The sequence below is a fragment of the Mastigoproctus giganteus genome, chromosome 12 (genome assembly GCF_048544385.1).
Source record: "Mastigoproctus giganteus isolate SK-2022 chromosome 12, ASM4854438v1, whole genome shotgun sequence".
NCBI classification, from domain to species: Eukaryota; Metazoa; Arthropoda; class Arachnida; order Uropygi; family Thelyphonidae; genus Mastigoproctus; species Mastigoproctus giganteus.
In genome coordinates this window covers 112,667,903-112,684,821 of record NC_143586.1, presented here as the reverse complement: position 1 = coordinate 112,684,821, position 16,919 = coordinate 112,667,903, and the positions used below count along the sequence as shown (strand labels likewise).

The 16,919-nt window shown below is 37.7% G+C and overlaps 1 protein-coding gene across 5 annotated transcripts in view; it reads right to left on the bottom strand.

Annotated features, from left to right (window-relative positions):
- The window catches only part of LOC150077345 (C2 domain-containing protein 5), a 992,151-nt gene that overhangs the window by 386,963 nt on the left and 588,269 nt on the right, over positions 1-16,919 (bottom strand). The window lies entirely within an intron of this gene.

Genomic DNA, 16,919 nt, shown 5'->3' with positions numbered 1-16,919 from the left:
GAGTATAATAATCTATATAATATTAAAGATATGGACAACTCTTAAACAAAAAACTACGTTAGTAGTGTGAAGGGCATAATTTTATCTGTATCTCATATTGTGCTCTTCTTTCACAACAAGTTGCCATGTATTGAACTACCTCGAATAAGCAATGCTTCACTAAAGGAGAAGACTATTGTTACTTATTCTCAGTGGGCACCACCACCCAGACGGCACCATTTCAAGGCTTGTTGGCCTTTCATCGGTGGTGGGCAGGTATCCTGGTATTGCAGACATGACAATCCAGTTGTGAAGATAATCCCACTATATAAGAGATGCCATGACAATTGCATCAGTTGCAATTGTCATGGCATCTCTGCTGCCACATTTTTCATGATTGCAGAAACAGGCATTCTTTATAAATTTTCCATACTATTGCAGAATTGTAGGTCTATTTAGTAGCTTCTTTGTTAAATTGTATTTGAAATTAATGCATAACAGTGGTGATAGACTGTAGATTGTTGAACCAAAGTATGCATTGTGCTTTTTTGGGCTTGATAAATTCAGCCGTGATAAGTTTTGTAATTATGCCATCATCCATATGCACTTTTCCAGTTGGTGAATAAAAACTTAAAGATATAAAGGACAGGGTGGATGCCCTCAAAGGATTTAAAGTGAGGGGCCCATCAAGCTCTCAGCTGCCCACACCAATGCCAGAGCTTGCACTTGGTCATCACGCAACACAGAGGCAGCCCCCAAGGCAGAATGCCCAAAGGAACTAGTAGTTGTTGGTGACTCTATTGTCAGGGAAACGTGGTTGTAAAAAGGATAGGTAGAACAGGACCAGGGTATGTCTGCCAGGGGCAAAAGTTGATGATGTTGTAGAGCGGATATCATCTTTTAAGGGCACAAAAGGTGATATAGTTGTACACGTTGGCACTAATGATATTAAGAGTAGGAGACCGGCGGAATTACTTAACAAGTACAGGTTACTGTTGAAAAAAAGCCGTGAATTAGGGTTGAATTTGAAAGTGTCTGCAATTCTGCCCAGACAGGATAGAAGGGAGTATATGATGAGAGCCCTGTCGATCAATTCGGCCCTGGAAAGATGGTGCAAGGCTCAAGGGGTAGAATTTTTTTCAGCCTGGTCTGTAGTTGTTAACAGGAGAGACTGCTTCTACAGGGATGGGATACACTTAAATAGAAAGGGTGCAAAAATGCTTCCTGATGCTATTGAGGCAGTGTTAGGTGGCGTCGGAAAACTGCTAGATTGGGGGGATACAAGGACTATAGATTAACAGTAGCCACTGGCAGAGGTGAAAGTGATTCTTGCACTGCTTCTATTGGAATGAGCAGCAGCCTGGAAAATAAGATGCAGGATATTTCAGAGACTGCTGGGAATCATTGGGGTACAAGTAAGCACATGGGTTGTGTTAGGGTAGTAAGAAAAAGAACAGGTGTATGTATACTTGCGTTTTCACCAATTCTAGGAGTTTGATAAATAAATTTGATGAATTTGAGGTATTGCTCAAAGCATCAAAGGCGGATATTGTTGGAATATCAGAGACGGGGTGTCACACAGATATAAGGAATGCAGAACTGGAATTTGGGGAGTACAACATCTACAGAAAGGATAGACAGGATAGGAAGGGAGGAGGGGTTATGCTATTAGTTAAGAAACATATAAAATCCAAGGAAGTAAAGCCAGTCGACATCGCTGGACAGTGCAGTGTCGAGTCAGTTTGGTGTGACATAGGCACTGGGAGATCAAAATTCAGAGTAGGAGTGTGCTATATGCCTAATGACTCTGGTGAGTATAATAAGAAATTGTACAGGGAAATAGAGGGGGCCAGTAAATCAGAGAGTCTTATAATGGGGGATTTTAATTTCCCAAATATTGACTGGAATTTGTGGGTTGGTCACTCACACACACTAGCAAGGCTTTTGTGGATTTATTGGATGATTGTTTTCTACATCAGCATGTTCAGGAGGCAAATAGAGGGAGTAATACTCTTGATTTGATTATCAGTAGTGATTCTTCATGCATTAAGAATCTTCAGATAGAGGAACCACTAGGAGGCAATGATCACAGTGCGCTGAAGTGGGATTTACTCAAAGAGGTAACTACCATCAGGGGTAAAGGGAAGGGTTATTGCTTTCGTAAAGGCGACTACGATGGTCTGAGACAGTATTTAAATTCTATACAGCGGGATCCACTGATGATGTAACCAACAGCAAATTCAAAATGGGAAGCATTCAAAGAACTTAACTTAAAAGCTACTAGGCTTTACATACCAACTAAGAAATATTGTTCAAAGTTTAGGCTTAAATGGATGTCAGATGAACTAATGAGACATATGGCAGAGAAGAAAAATGCATGGGATACATATAAATTAATGGGTTACATGGAAGCCTATAATAGATATAAGCTGCTCTGTAATCAAGTCACAAAGGAGATTAGGCAGGCAAAGCAAGATTATGAGAAATCCTTGGCAAAGGATGCAAATAAAACCATAAAAGAGTTCTTTACCTATGTAAACTCTAGAAGGAAAGGGATGAATCAGATTGGTCCACTTGATATCGATGGTTCAACTGTTGATAATCCTGCTCAGGTAGCTAACAAACTAAATGAATATTTTGCATCGACATTCACACATGAGAAGAATGCTAGAGGTGTATTCAACTCTGGCAGTAAGCTAGAGAATCTTGTAATAACTGAGAGTAAAGTGGAGGAGAAATTGTTGAAGATTAACACAAGAATGACACCTGGGGTGGATGGAATCTATCCAGTTATATTAAAGGAGGCAGCAAAGGAAGTAAGCAAACCCTTAGCCATAACTATGAGAGCTTCCTTGGACTCAGGGGAGATACCCATGGACTGGAGATGTGCAAATGTGACCCCATTTCACAAAGGAGGATGAAAGGCTGACACAAGTAATTATAGACCTGTGAGTTTAATTTCTGTTCCCGGAAAATTAATGGAGGCACTGGTTAAAGAAGCACTGCAGGATCATCTAGACAAGACTTCAGTTATAGCTCGTACCAGCATGGTTTTGTTAAGGGGAAGTCTTTACCTGACCAATTTGATTGGATACTATGATGCAGTCACAAAAGAACTGGATACAGGGAATAACTTTGATATTATATACTTCGATCTTAGAAAGGCTTTTGATACTGTTGCACATGGAAGACTGCTGCACAAATTGGAGCAGTGTGGCATTGGAGGAAAATTGCTGCTATGGATAAAGGGTAGTTGAGGGGGAGAAGACAGAGAGTGGTAATCAATGGGCACTGCTCATTGTGGACTAATGTTATTAGTGGAGCCCCTCAGGGTTCAGTATTGGGTCCATTATTGTTTTCTGTATTTATAAATGATATTGATGATGGTATATCAAGCTTAATGTCCAAGTTTGCAGACGATACGAAGGTTGGCAGGGTTGTCAAGGACAATACTGACACTATGCTGCTGCAACAGGATCTGGAAAGGTTGAGCAGATGGGCTGAGAGGTGGCAAATGAAGTTTAACATTGACAAATGTAAAGTACTACATATGGGAAACAACAACCCCAGAGCAACGTATCAACTCTGTGGTACTACACTGACAGTGGTAGAGAATGAAAGGGACCTGTGGGTGGTTGTGCAGGCAGATATGAAGTTCTCTGAGCAGCGCAGATGGGCTGCAAGAGTAGCTCATGGTGTATTGTCAATGATATAAGGAATTTTCCTAGCAGGGATAAGGAGGTGATTATTCCCTTGTATACGGCAATGATCAGGCCACACCTAGAGTACTGTATACAGGTCTGGAGGCCTCATTTAAAGAAGGATGTAGAGCTGCTGGAATGAGTACAGAGAAGGGCAACAAGATTAGTGAATGGAACAAGGGGTTGCTCTTACGAAGAAAGGCTTAAGTTTTGCAAATTACAGTGTCTGGAGACTAGGCACCAGCGAGGTGATCTGATAGAGGTGTATAAAGCCTTTAATGGTTTTAGCATGCTCAATGCTGATGGGATTCTTCCTCTTGCTCAGAATAATCACCTGAGAGGGCATAAATTCAAATTGAGGAAAGACAGATGTAGGTTAGATGTGCGGAAATTTGCCTTTAGCCAGCAGGTGGTTGGTTGGTGGAACAGACTTCCATCCCTTGTCGTGGAAGTTGATAGCCTAAATAAGTTTAAGGCTCAGCTGGACAGGTATTTCGAATGAACAGAGGGGTGAAGTGGAAGTGGTTATTTTTTATTTATTTTATTTTATTATTTTTTTTTTTTTTGGCTGATGCTGCATAAGCTTGCTTTCTTGCATCAAATGCCTCTACTAATACTAATGCTAATGCTAATATTCTCAATCACCTACAGTGGTTTCATATTTGTATTCTGTAAACATTATTCTATTCAGAATAATGTTTTAGTTTTGTAAAGGAGTTTTGTGAATATGGAATATCCTTATGGGCTACTGGTCAAAATTTTCTATGCAGTCTGTGAAGTTTTTTTTTTTTTTAAACTTATCATAGCCCTATTTCCACACTTTTTTTTATATACACACCAGAAACTGAATCCTGTATACAGACTTGCTACAGTACTCTTTTTTTATTAAATTCTGGAAAGAATATTTCTCTGTTCGATGATTTTATTGCCTTGATAAGTGATGTGCAAGAGTGGAACTGCATCAGACAGCCCAAATAAGTTTGCAAACATTTCTTACCAGCAGTGGTGACTATATTAACATGTTGTGCCATCTCCATGTATTCCAAAGCCATTACAAGTATTATTGTAATGACCTTGATCTTCACTTTCACTTCATTGAAAATGCCTTGACCAACAAAAATGTGAATGTGTATCAATTATCAATAAAAGTGACCCATCTAGGGATATTGAAAATACCAAAAGGACACCTATTAAAGTGTTCATGTCTGTATTAGAGGGTATCTGTTTTGGAAAGGTCATCTAATATGTAATTTTTAATACTTCTGGCTTTGACCCAAGCTGAATATACACAAAAGGTGTCTGTTAAGGAAGGTTTCACTGTATTTTTGTAAAGAGAAGTTAACAATCATGAAAATATTTTGAGAGTTAATATCACTTTGTGTTTTCCACTAGAGCCTGTTCACCAGCCCATAATGGGACTTTTTGGAATTTGCTAGAATTGCCAAATGGCCAGTTTGATAGAGTATTCGAGGTATATTACAATGTGAATGGCATTATAATACATATTGAGTGGGAAAATAATTTAATGATAAATTCACAAACCACTGGTAAAGAAGATCCACCCAGGGCTGGATGAATCTTCTTTAGCAGTGCCTTGTGATCTTCTTCAGAAATGAATGAACAGAAAAAGTAATAAGAAATTGCACAGCATCAATTAATGAAAACACCACAAAAAAATACTACATTAATTACAAGAAAAATATGCAAGTTTTTCTAAATTAATGTAATGCTTTTAAGGTTTTTCATATATTTTCATGTAATCTTTTTTGTTTATCATCAATGAAGATGACCCAAAGAGTGGGAATTGTAATGTATGGTTTATGTTCTATTAAATACATTTCCTATGAAGTGTCATTCATATTACTTTTGTTATTATTTATTTAACTTCTTTTTATTATTTTTATTTTTTTCCCTATTATGAACTCAAAAAAATGTAAGCAAGGATATTGGTATATCACTAAAAAGCCTGCATGACAGCTGGGCCTGACTCCAACATTACATAAATTAATATACTCTACAGACCAAATAGATAATAGGTTATATTAACCTCAACAAAGTATCAGAAACACATCCTCAGACCAAATGAACATACATGCAATTCAATCAGCCCCAACAAATATGTTGTTGTGGGGGTTTGATGGCGCATAAGCTGCTTTGGCTATAATGCACCTATTTGTTTATTGTATGAATATATGAGATATTCTTGTAACGCCAGAAAAGGCTGAGATCGGAAATGATTAAAAACTCCAATTTGCTTCAGAAAGTTGAAGAATACAGAAACATTTGAGTTATTACTGATAAGATTCTCTAGTTTACTAGTTTCCAAAGGTTAACAAATGATAGCAAGGTTGAATTTCTGTCTTGTCTACAGTATGGGCATTCAATGAGAATGTGTTTAATAGTCAGATTTATAGAACAATGTGGACACTGTGGTGGATCATCTCCTTTGAGTAAATGACGGTGGATCAGATGTGTATGAACCTATTCTTGCTCTTGAAAGGACTATTTCTTCTCGTCTTGATGTACACCAATCGGAATGCCAAATTTTCGGATCCTGTTTAAACTGCAAGAGTTTATTATTAGTTTGAGAGTGCCAGAGTGCTGTCCATTCTGATAGGCATGCAGCATGAATGATTTGTGGATAGTCTGATGCTGGAACAGGGATATTGGTTAACTCTAAGGTAGTTGGATTTTTTGCAGCTTTATCATTACCAGAAATTCTGGAATGTGCCAGAATTCAGCAGAAGGTAACCACCAGTTGCCTTTTATTGAAACGTGCTTTTGCCCTTAATTTCTTATAATTTATCAGATTGGCTGTGGTAGGATATTGCTGAAACAAATTCCAGGCTTTATTTTTTGCTTTTGTGCATTCCTCATTTCACCAATAATTATAATGCTTTTGGCCTGGGAGATTTGATAATGGTATTGTATCTTTGGCCACATTTAGTAGACGTGACGTGATGTAATATGTCACATCATCAATAGGCTGGACTGATTTTTTTCTCATCGAAAGAGATTGATGATTGAAATCTTGCCCAGTTTGCTTGGACAAATTTCCATTTTCTGCAGGGTTCAGATAGAGGAGCCTGTGCTATCAATACCAGGCATAAGAATGGGAAGTGATCACTGCCCATAGGGTCATTTATAACATCCCACTCTATGGTTGGGACCAGTACTGGAGAACAAATGGATGGATCTATTGCTGAAGTATGTCCAGTTGGGAGCTGAATGTGAGTGTGCATGCCAGTATTCAGTATGGTGAGGTTTAGTGCCTCTAAAAAGCTTTCAATGAGTCAACCCCGTCTATCTAATTTAGTAGTGCCCCATAAGGAGTGGAGCCCATTAAAGTCCTCTAATAGACAGAGAGGTGGAGGTAGCTGTATGAAGATATCTTCAAGTCCTTTTAAACAGTAAATAAGTATGGTTTGGCTGTAAGCAGATTGAGACTAGTGTTATTGCAATATGGAGAGTTATACCAACAGCAACAGCTTCTATTTCTGTTTGAAGTGGGATATGCTTAGTTGGGATCTCCGAATTATTAGCACTGCTACACCACCACGGGCAGCATTTGCTGTATTACAATATCTCCGATAAAGGCAATAGTTCTTTATCGAAGGAGAAATTTGTGGGGTTAGGTAAGTTTCCTGAAGACAAAGAGCAACTGGAGAGTATTGTTTAATTAGATCATAGATATCATCTGTGTTGCAATGAAAGCCTCTACAGTTCCATTGTAAAATACAAGGCATTTGTGTTTAATTGGTGGAGCTGTATCTAACTGCTTTTTGAAGGTGACTGGCTTATGACATTCCAATTTTGGTTTCTCTTTTTTGGAGAAAACTGGCAGACCAGTGTACATTTCTTCTTCAGTGAAGATTTCTAAAATGAGATCTTCAGATCTTCATGTGCCATTTGTATCCTGGGTATTTTTCATTTTCCATTTGAGTTTGTAGGATGTAGTAGCACTCATTGGAGGAGGAGATGCCGCTGGTATTTTTTTTTTTTATCTTAAGACATTCGCCAAACCCACTACCTAGGCTGAAGCCCATCCACAGTTATGGTCAAAGTATTAACTAATTACAGAGCTTCAAGTTCAAATTTAGTTAATATAAAAGTATTAATATAACACAACACATAAATTAAACAAACAAATATTTCAGCCACTTATCTCAAAGTAAAATCAGGTCTTAAAGATTCTCCTTCCATCAATCTTAGTGAGAAGAGTTAGTTCCACTACCTACTTGAATCGAGGTATGTCTTCTAAAAACAGCTTCAACATAATTAAGTGCCTACAGACAACTCCAAATTCATTCTTAAATCAAGATATTGATTGCAATCTAACATAACATGTTGTGCAGTCTCATCTTCGCCACAACTGCAGGTACCTTGGTCCAAGAGTCCAAACTGAAAAAGTCTGTAAGAAAGACTATGGTCTGTTATTAAAAAGGTAACATTCAACCCAAACTGCAACCAAGTTCTTTTCCGAGTATCTACAATATCCACATTTGGAAAGAACATATAGGTTTGCCTACCTTTTTCAGGTTCTTTCCAGTTTATTTGCCACTCAAACTTTGAGCTCCTCACATATTCATTTTTTTTCTTGCTTTATATCAGCTCTAGTGTAAAGCCTTCCTTCATCTGGACAAGATGTTACATCCATAATGGATTTCTTTATATTCTTTTTTGTATAATACATAAATTCAGACAGTAAAACTTTATACTGAACTGGCAGCCTACCAGATATAATTTGTAAGGCCTCTGTCGAGACAGTTCTGCAAGCATGAGTAATACTAAGCAGGGCAAATCTTTGTGCCAGTAATAAATACTTATTGATAACTGACTTATCAATTTGATGCACCCATGCTCTGGAGGCATAAGCTATGATTGGGGCAAATAGGCACTCATAAAGTAAATTTAGGGTACAGCCTTTAATGCCCCAGTCCCTTCTTACAACCCGCCAAATGTGTGGCATTAAAGTGTCCTAATTTTTGTCTTTAAATATTTTGCATGTTCTGTGAAGAACAATCATTCTTCAAGAATTAGGCCTAAGTATTTTGTCACTCTAATGTACCGAACTGAATTGTCCAGGAGAAGCACCGACTTTGAAGACTTCACAAAGCACCGATTGTGAAGAGCCTCATAGTTGGTGCTCTGTTCATATTTAAACAGCCTTTCAGCAACATCTGAACTGTCTTGTCCTGAGATATCTGCAGCTTACAGAGTCTGCTCCAATTTTCCAATTCAGTTAGAATTTTTTCAGATCTTTTCTCTAATACAAAACGAGAATTACCAAATACTAAAATTGCTAAATCATCAGCATATGCAATCTTTTTTATTCCTTCTTTCTCCCGAAGTAAGAACTCATCAAGGACTATGTTCCATGTAAAGGGACTGATAACCGAGCCCTGAGGACCTCTTTGTACTACTTTCTCAACTTTAGCATACATAGTTTCTGCACTCACTTTCCTATTGTTAAAATAGTCTCTAAATACTTTATATAACATAACAAAGCACTGTGTTGCTCTTTTCCGAGTATCTACTATATCACCATTTGGAAAGAACATATAGGTTTGCCTACCTTTTTCAAAGTGCGGCCTGAAATTTCGTTAAATTTACTCCACATAGCATTTTTAACAAGAAATCTATTTGTATTATGCACGTCTTGAATTCCATCTTGTGCATGCATCTTGAAGGAGATGCTGTGATGGTCGCTGGTCGTATATCCCTCTAGCACTTTCCAATTCCTAATATTATTCTTAACTGCACCAGTAGCTATAGTCAAGTCTATAGTTTTTAACAAGAATGAGCAAGGATGACATCCCACCAACCTGTTGAAGGCACCCTTGAAATCTATAAAAATTCCTAGCACATACCGATTCCCACAGCCCTCCACTGCCTGAATCAAGCTATATACAGCAACCTCTGTTCCATAACCATTTTTGAAACCAAACTGGTTTTCAGAGGACACAGCCTTCGTATTATAACTACTCATTAAGCGATTGATACACATTCGGTCATCAGTCTTTCCCAGTACAGACAGAAGAGCAATGGGGCGATATGAACCAGTTTCATTTAAAAGTTTATGAACTGCTTTCAAAATCAACTTCACCTGTGCCTCCTTCCAGGCATGGGGGGAAAACACCCTCCTCCAAATCCTTGTTATACATATCTAAATATATTCTTGGCATAAGTTTATAAGAATTCTTAAGGACATCAACTTCAATTTTATCAGGGCCTGGTGACCGGCCTGCCTTTGCACAGTCTACAGTCCCGGAAACTTCCTCCAAAGTAAATATTTTTTCTTTGCTTACCTTATATATAGCATTTTCTTGCTTCATAACAAGTTGTTCCAGTGTGTCCATAGTATTTATATCCTCCAGAAAGAGATCATTCAAGGCCATGCTCATGGAATCAGCGCAATTTAAGGTAGCATTATTTTCATTATCTATAGTACAAGAAACATTGGCTAAGTATTTCTTGTTAGTCAAAATTTTAAACACGGAACTCCATGGATCTTGAGATCCTTGCTCCTTGACAAAATTTTCCAACTACTTATCTTAACTTTACTGACGGCACCAACATATAACTTCCTGTGCCGCCTGTACAAATTGTCATAGGGGTTTACAAGTTCTAAATCACCTAACATCCTGCATCTTTGATATTTTCTCTTAAAATTATAGTCGCTTAAAGTTATAGTCATTTCTTCTTAAAGTTATAAACTTATAATCGCTTTATGCATTCAAGTTAATTCTTCATTTCACCAGAAAACAGGTGTTGTTACAAAACATTTTTTCTTCATGGACACTTTATATGATTTTATCAATATATCAGATAAAGTCTTTACATATTCACATGAGTTCAATTTAAGCAGTCAACACAAGATATTAAATCTAAGTATTTTTCATTAAATTTACTCCACATAGCATTTTTAACAAGAAATCTATTTATATCATGCACGTCTTGAATTCCATCTTGTGCACGCATCTTGAAGGAGATGCTGTGATGATCGCTGGTCGTATATCCCTCTAGCACTTTCCAATTCCTAATATTATTCTTAACTGCACCAGTAGCTATAGTTAAGTCTATGTATGACTGCCCATGCACAGTCGAAAAAGTGGGCAGATGTCCTTCTTCATTAATCACTTCCATCGTGGAAGCAGCAAGAAAATCCTCCAGTAACATTCTTCTGTCATCAGATACCTCGCTGCCCCACAACAGAGATTTAGCATTAGAGCCTAAAGCAACCACCACCTCACAAAAGCTAAATGCCTGCTGCAGCCTCTCAAGATATTCCATGTAAGGATTCAATATTCTTCAGAATATTGACAATACATTGTCACGAGATATATTCTGCCAAAGCTGCCAATTATTTCATGACATATAATGTTCTTGCTACAAAAGGTCATCACATTTGTAACAACTAAATCTTGAGAGCATACAATAATTGCAGCCATTGGCTTATCTCCTTCTGATATTATCTTATATCATCGTGGATATCCTCTAACTTGTCCACAGACTACTTATATAGTCTGTGGACAAGTTAGAGGATATCCACGATGCATAGCAGCTGCAAGAGGGCAACTGCTATATTATCTCTCTCCATTAAGTAATTTAGTTCAGATGCGACATTTTTTGCATGTTGAGCATTCAACTGCAAAACTCTATCTCACTAGCCATAATTAATTTTTTTCTTATAGATCTCCAACACTTTCTTATATTCAGGATATATCTTATCAACTGGTGCATGAGCAGCCTCAACTTTATTCCGATTTGGGCATTCTTTATAGGAATACCCTTCTTTGGCACAGTGACCACACAGCCTCTTCCTCTTAAAAAAAATTTGCTGTGTATCCATATGATAAACATTTGTAACACTGAGTTACAGGATATATTTCTTTAAATCTACATGCTGTAACTCAGTGTTACAAATGTTTATCATATGGATACACAGCATGGATAAACATCATATGGATAAATTGTTTATCATATGGATAAACAATCTTGACATGTTCTTTATCTTGAACCACAATACTGGAGCCAACTGTATAACCCAATTCTCCGCCTGTGAGTTCTTGGTCTTATTTACTGATAATATTTCAATACTGTCCATATACTTCTCTATCACATTAACGTCCTTAAAATTCTTCAACCAGTTGTTTTAAAAAGTCATCTTTTGTTATCCTCTTCTCTACATCAAATATCACCACTTTAGGCATAATGGGCTTAGGCACAGTATCTTAACCCCACACTCTGTATTTTCAAACATCCTTTTAGTTTGGCTTTTTTTTTTTTTTTTTTTTGGTAGTTGTTGGCGCATCGGCTTCTGTGGCCATAATGCACCTCCCAAGGTTTTTGCAGTACTTTGATCCAAGCCCAAGGCGGGATTCGAACCCGCGACCTTTGGGTTGCCAGGCAGGCACTTTACCCACCCGGCCAGCCTGGTCAGCTTTTAGTTTGGCAATGTCATCATCAGGCTCAGTCTCCACAATCACACCACAGTCTCTTATAGGCCTAATATTTCTTACACGCACTGATGACAACATAGGTCTCACTTCCTTAAGGATATCAGCCTTGATCTCCTCATTAGATTTATATTGATCAGTCGTTGTCTTCATTATTATCACCTTTGTAACTTTTGGAACCATTACACCAGATTCAAGTTCTTTTCAAGTTACTGCTGAATAAGTTTCTTGATACACTTTTTCTTTTAACATTATGTTCTCCACTTGCACATCTTCCGCTTTTGCTTCCAACTTGTCCCAAAAATCAAGAATGATTCGTATAGCTGCAGTTGGAACCTTACTGTTAATGTCCCATAAAAAACTTTTGCTTCTCTTATATATTCAAAACCTTCCACTTCAATTTATCTGTAACACTATCATCTTTTCTTAGTCTTTTCAGATTCTTTTCTTTCTTGCCTTAACATTTGAATCAGAATTCACTTCTCTGGCTTAGAAGATATCTTAGCTTCTTTCTTTTTAGACCCTTTCTCCTGTGTGCCTTGAGGAGGACCTGAAAGTGACAATGACCTGCCCTTAACAGGAGTTCTTGGTATACCTTTACCAGAAAATACTTAGTCAGTTCTTAGACCCAACTTAAAATTTCCGTATGTTCAACCTCAGTTACTTCACTGGTAACCACCATCAATTCTTCTTCACACAGAAAGTCAACCTCACTGGAGGAAGACATATTTGTATAAATAAAATTAGTATATATACAATTAAAAACCAAGGATCAATAATGTTGATAACTGGTTAAATATATACAATATACAGTACACAAAATGTTAAGGAGCAAGGACCTCTCAATCTCAAGCTCAGTCTTAAATAGAGCAATTAAAATAACCATGAAATCTATCACTAGTTAATAAAATCCTCCGCCACCTAAGTTAAACAGGCTGGTGGTTGCAGGGGCTAATGCCACAAGGGCATGGAATTGAAAGGACTAACAATCACCTCAGTCCAATTTGGTCTGTTTAGCTGAGCAGGAATCTCCTGCCTGTAGGCTCTAGACTATGTGGAAGTAGAGCCAGCTACTTTCAGGCAATATAACTCTGTACAATAAGAGAAAAATATAAATCTGGCTAAGCAACTTGTCTCGCTAAGCTCACGCTTATTGCACAAACTATCAGCCCTAGATAGCCCTTAGGGCATGCCACTGGTATTGTCAGAGGAGCATTATTTGCCTACTCTGAGAGTTTGGGTTGTTGTTTATGTCCACTTGGTTGTTACTCAGAGAGGACAGTTCTAGTCCAATCAGAAATTGATTTATTAGTGAGAACTGTGACATCTGTTTGAGTGGAGACTGTTCGATATTTTTTTAGTATATTAGCATAGGTAATATTTTTGTTTACAGTAGGCACAACTAGTTTTCCTGCTTCTTCGGTAGCTGACTTTATTCTCGACCTTGTATTTTACTTTTTTTTTTTTTTTTTTTTTTTTTTCAGTTTTCCATTTTTCACAAGTTTTGGAATATTCAGGGTGGTCGCAAAGGGCACAAAAATTGTGCCCTTTGCAGTTAGGGCACAATTTTTGTAGCCGAACAGTCACTTTGATTGTGATCCAAGGACCCACAATTGGGGCAGACAGGAACTCCTCTGCATACAGTTTGTGAGTGGCCATACTTTTGGCATTTTTAACATCTTAAAGGGTTGGGAATATATGGATGAATGCGACAAAGTAAATAACTTGCTTTTATAGAGGCAGGTAAGTTAGGAGTATTAAAGGCGAGAATAATATTTCTGGTAGGCATAAGTTGGTTGTCTTTTTTAGCCATTATACATTTTGCTTCAATTACATTTTGCCCTGCAGCTCTTGGGTTATTTCTTCCTCGGTGACATTTAGTAGATCAGAACTGGATATGACACCCTTAGATGAATTTAGGGTTGCACGAGAAGATATTTTTACTGGAATGCCAGCAAAGTTTGTAAGTTGCAAAAGTTTCTCCGAATGTCTGTGGTTAGTAGTTTCCACTAATAGGACTCCTGATTGCAATCTCTTAACAGTCTTACAAGATCCTGCAATACAAAGAGTTTGCTCATAGGCTGACTAGGGGAGTGGAAAATTAGAAACGATGGGCAGAGTTGCTCTATCCTATCAGTCTCCTGTCTCTTTGTAGTACTATTTCCTAAGTTGTGATTGGAGACACGGTCAATGTAATTTTCTGCTCTTGAGCTCGAAGGCACTAAGGGTGGGGTGCCTCCATAGCCAGGTGGGAAGGAGCAGCAGTGGGTAGCACGCTTCTTGATTAAACCGGGGTTCGAGCCCATCACCACCAAATACGAAGGATGCGGAAAGGTCAGGGAATGACCACCGCATATCCCGGAGCAATATGGCCTTAGTTGCTAATGCACCTAAAAACCAAATAACAACCAAAAAAGCTCTAAGCATTTTTATCCATTATGGATAAGCCATCATGGATAAGCATTTTTATCCATGATAGCTTCTTTTGGCCTTGGGGGTTTGTCTTTACCACCTGGGTTACTGGCCCCACCACAGGGAGGCAGGAGCAGTACCATGAGGTGACCAACCAGCTAATAGTTGTGTTAGTGATAAAGAAAAAGAAACAGAAAGGTGTCTTTCTTTTCTGGGCCTTTGCCTACTTCTTATAGAACAAAAGAGCTACTGCAATATAAAATGAGGAAAATGGTATTCAGAAATAAACAGAATATGTAATGGCAAAAGCTCTTTAGATAGTTTGCTTTGATAAAACAAACTGAGATCGCCTGGCCATGGAGTGCTTGGCACCCGGGGGGCCCCCCTCCCCAAAAAATAAATGAAGCAAATATAACTGGAATACGGAGGTTAAACAATGTTACTTTTCAATCTCTGTGTACCATATAAGAAAGTGGTTTATAACAGCCAGTCACAGAAAAATTGCTTTCCTTATCATATATCTGAATTACTTAGTGAAATCCTTTATCACATCAGCTAATCAGAAACTTGGTAAGACAGCCTCAAGAACTTGCTCCAAGTTTTGATCCTCAAAATTACCAACTCTTGCTCAAGAGGTGTACAAATTTTAATTTCTCTGTAACAAGTAGATGCAGAGCTGTGAATCAAAAAAATTTATTATCACCTAATCATAGAGCACATTAGAGCTATAAGTCTCATCTTATAAAATAGTTAACTGATGTGCAAGTTAGTGCAAGTGCATGATTTCTACACACAGCCAGCTACTAAGTAACTAGGAATTGGCATCATTAAGTACATCTCATATTGTGAATACCTTCACAGTGAGTTGTCATGGTATTGCACTACCTCGAACAAGTAATGCTTTGCCAGTGGAGAAGACTACTGTTACTTACAGCTGGGTGGTGGTATCCGTCGAGAACCACTACTTATTCGAGGTAGTGCAATAAAATAAAATAAATAAAGGGTTGGGAATATATGGACGAATGCGTCAAGTAAATAATCTGCTTTTATAGAGGCAGGTAAGTTAGGGGTATTGAAGGTGAGAATAATATTTCTGGTAGGCATAAGTTGGTTGTTGGAAACTCGTGAAGGTATTCCCAATATGAGATGTACTTAATGATGCCATTAAGTACTTAATTCCTAGTTACTTAGTAGCTGGATGCGTGTAGAAATGATGCACTTGCACTAACTTACACATCTAACTCTTGCTCAGCAGTCATCAGTTACCACCTAGTATATAAGAAGTATGTTCAAATAGCTCAAGGGACTGACTCTGTACCTTAAAATTGTGGCTATGCAGCCAGTTATTGTAATGTTAGTGGTGATTCATCTAGACATAGTAACATGTGAATCATCCATTTATCTGCAGTTGGTCTGAATTAGTGCACATTGAATATAAGGTGTTTTGTGTGTTTTGTCACATTTTAAAATGAATGAATTTATAGAGCACCAAATTTGCATCAAAATTGTTTAAAATTAGGAAAAAGTTCAACAGAAACCTACCAAATCTTGATAACAGTTTACAGAGAAGATACTATGTTTTGTTCGAAGCCTTTTCCTGGTTCACAAGTTTAAAGAGGATCCACTGAAGATGATCCTCATTGTAACTGAATTAATATTTAAATTGCTCATGTTCATGATCTGATCAGGAGTGTCTGAGATTTAACTATCTGCCAAGTTGCTATTGATATTTCTTATGGGACATGTCAATCATTTAAACACAAGATTTCAGAATATATGTGTCAACCAAGTTTCAGAGAGCAACAAATTCTCGTATAGCAAGATCATTGTGAAATGCTGATGCTGGTCCACATTTTGTTTCTTCCATCATTACTGGTAACGAATTGTGATTGTATTGCTTTAATACAGATCAAAGGCCTAGGCACTTTCAATGGAATTTTTGAGCTTTAGAGAATGTGTGAGTCCATCTTCTTCAAGCCTCAAAAAAAGCAAGATAATCTTGATAAAATGTGAAGATTGTGCATAAACATTTTTGACCCACAGGGCACCGTTCTTGACAAATTTTTCCTGCACAGTTCTATGGTGACTGTGCAACTTAATTCAAAGAAAATGACTGGGAAAAACTTAAGGGAGTTAGTGTTTGCATCATGACAATGCCGCTGCACACTTGTTTTCCATTCAAGAATTTCTTCAAACCTTTCTAAATACTTGCAGGATTCAGCTCTCTATAATACTTTGTTTCCCAAGTTTGAAGATTTGCAAGGACTAATAAAATTATTTAGAAGGTGACACAGGAACTATTAGCAATTTCAGAAGACGCCTATCAGGAATGCATCCAGGAGTTGCAGAAGCATTGGAATTGGTGCAT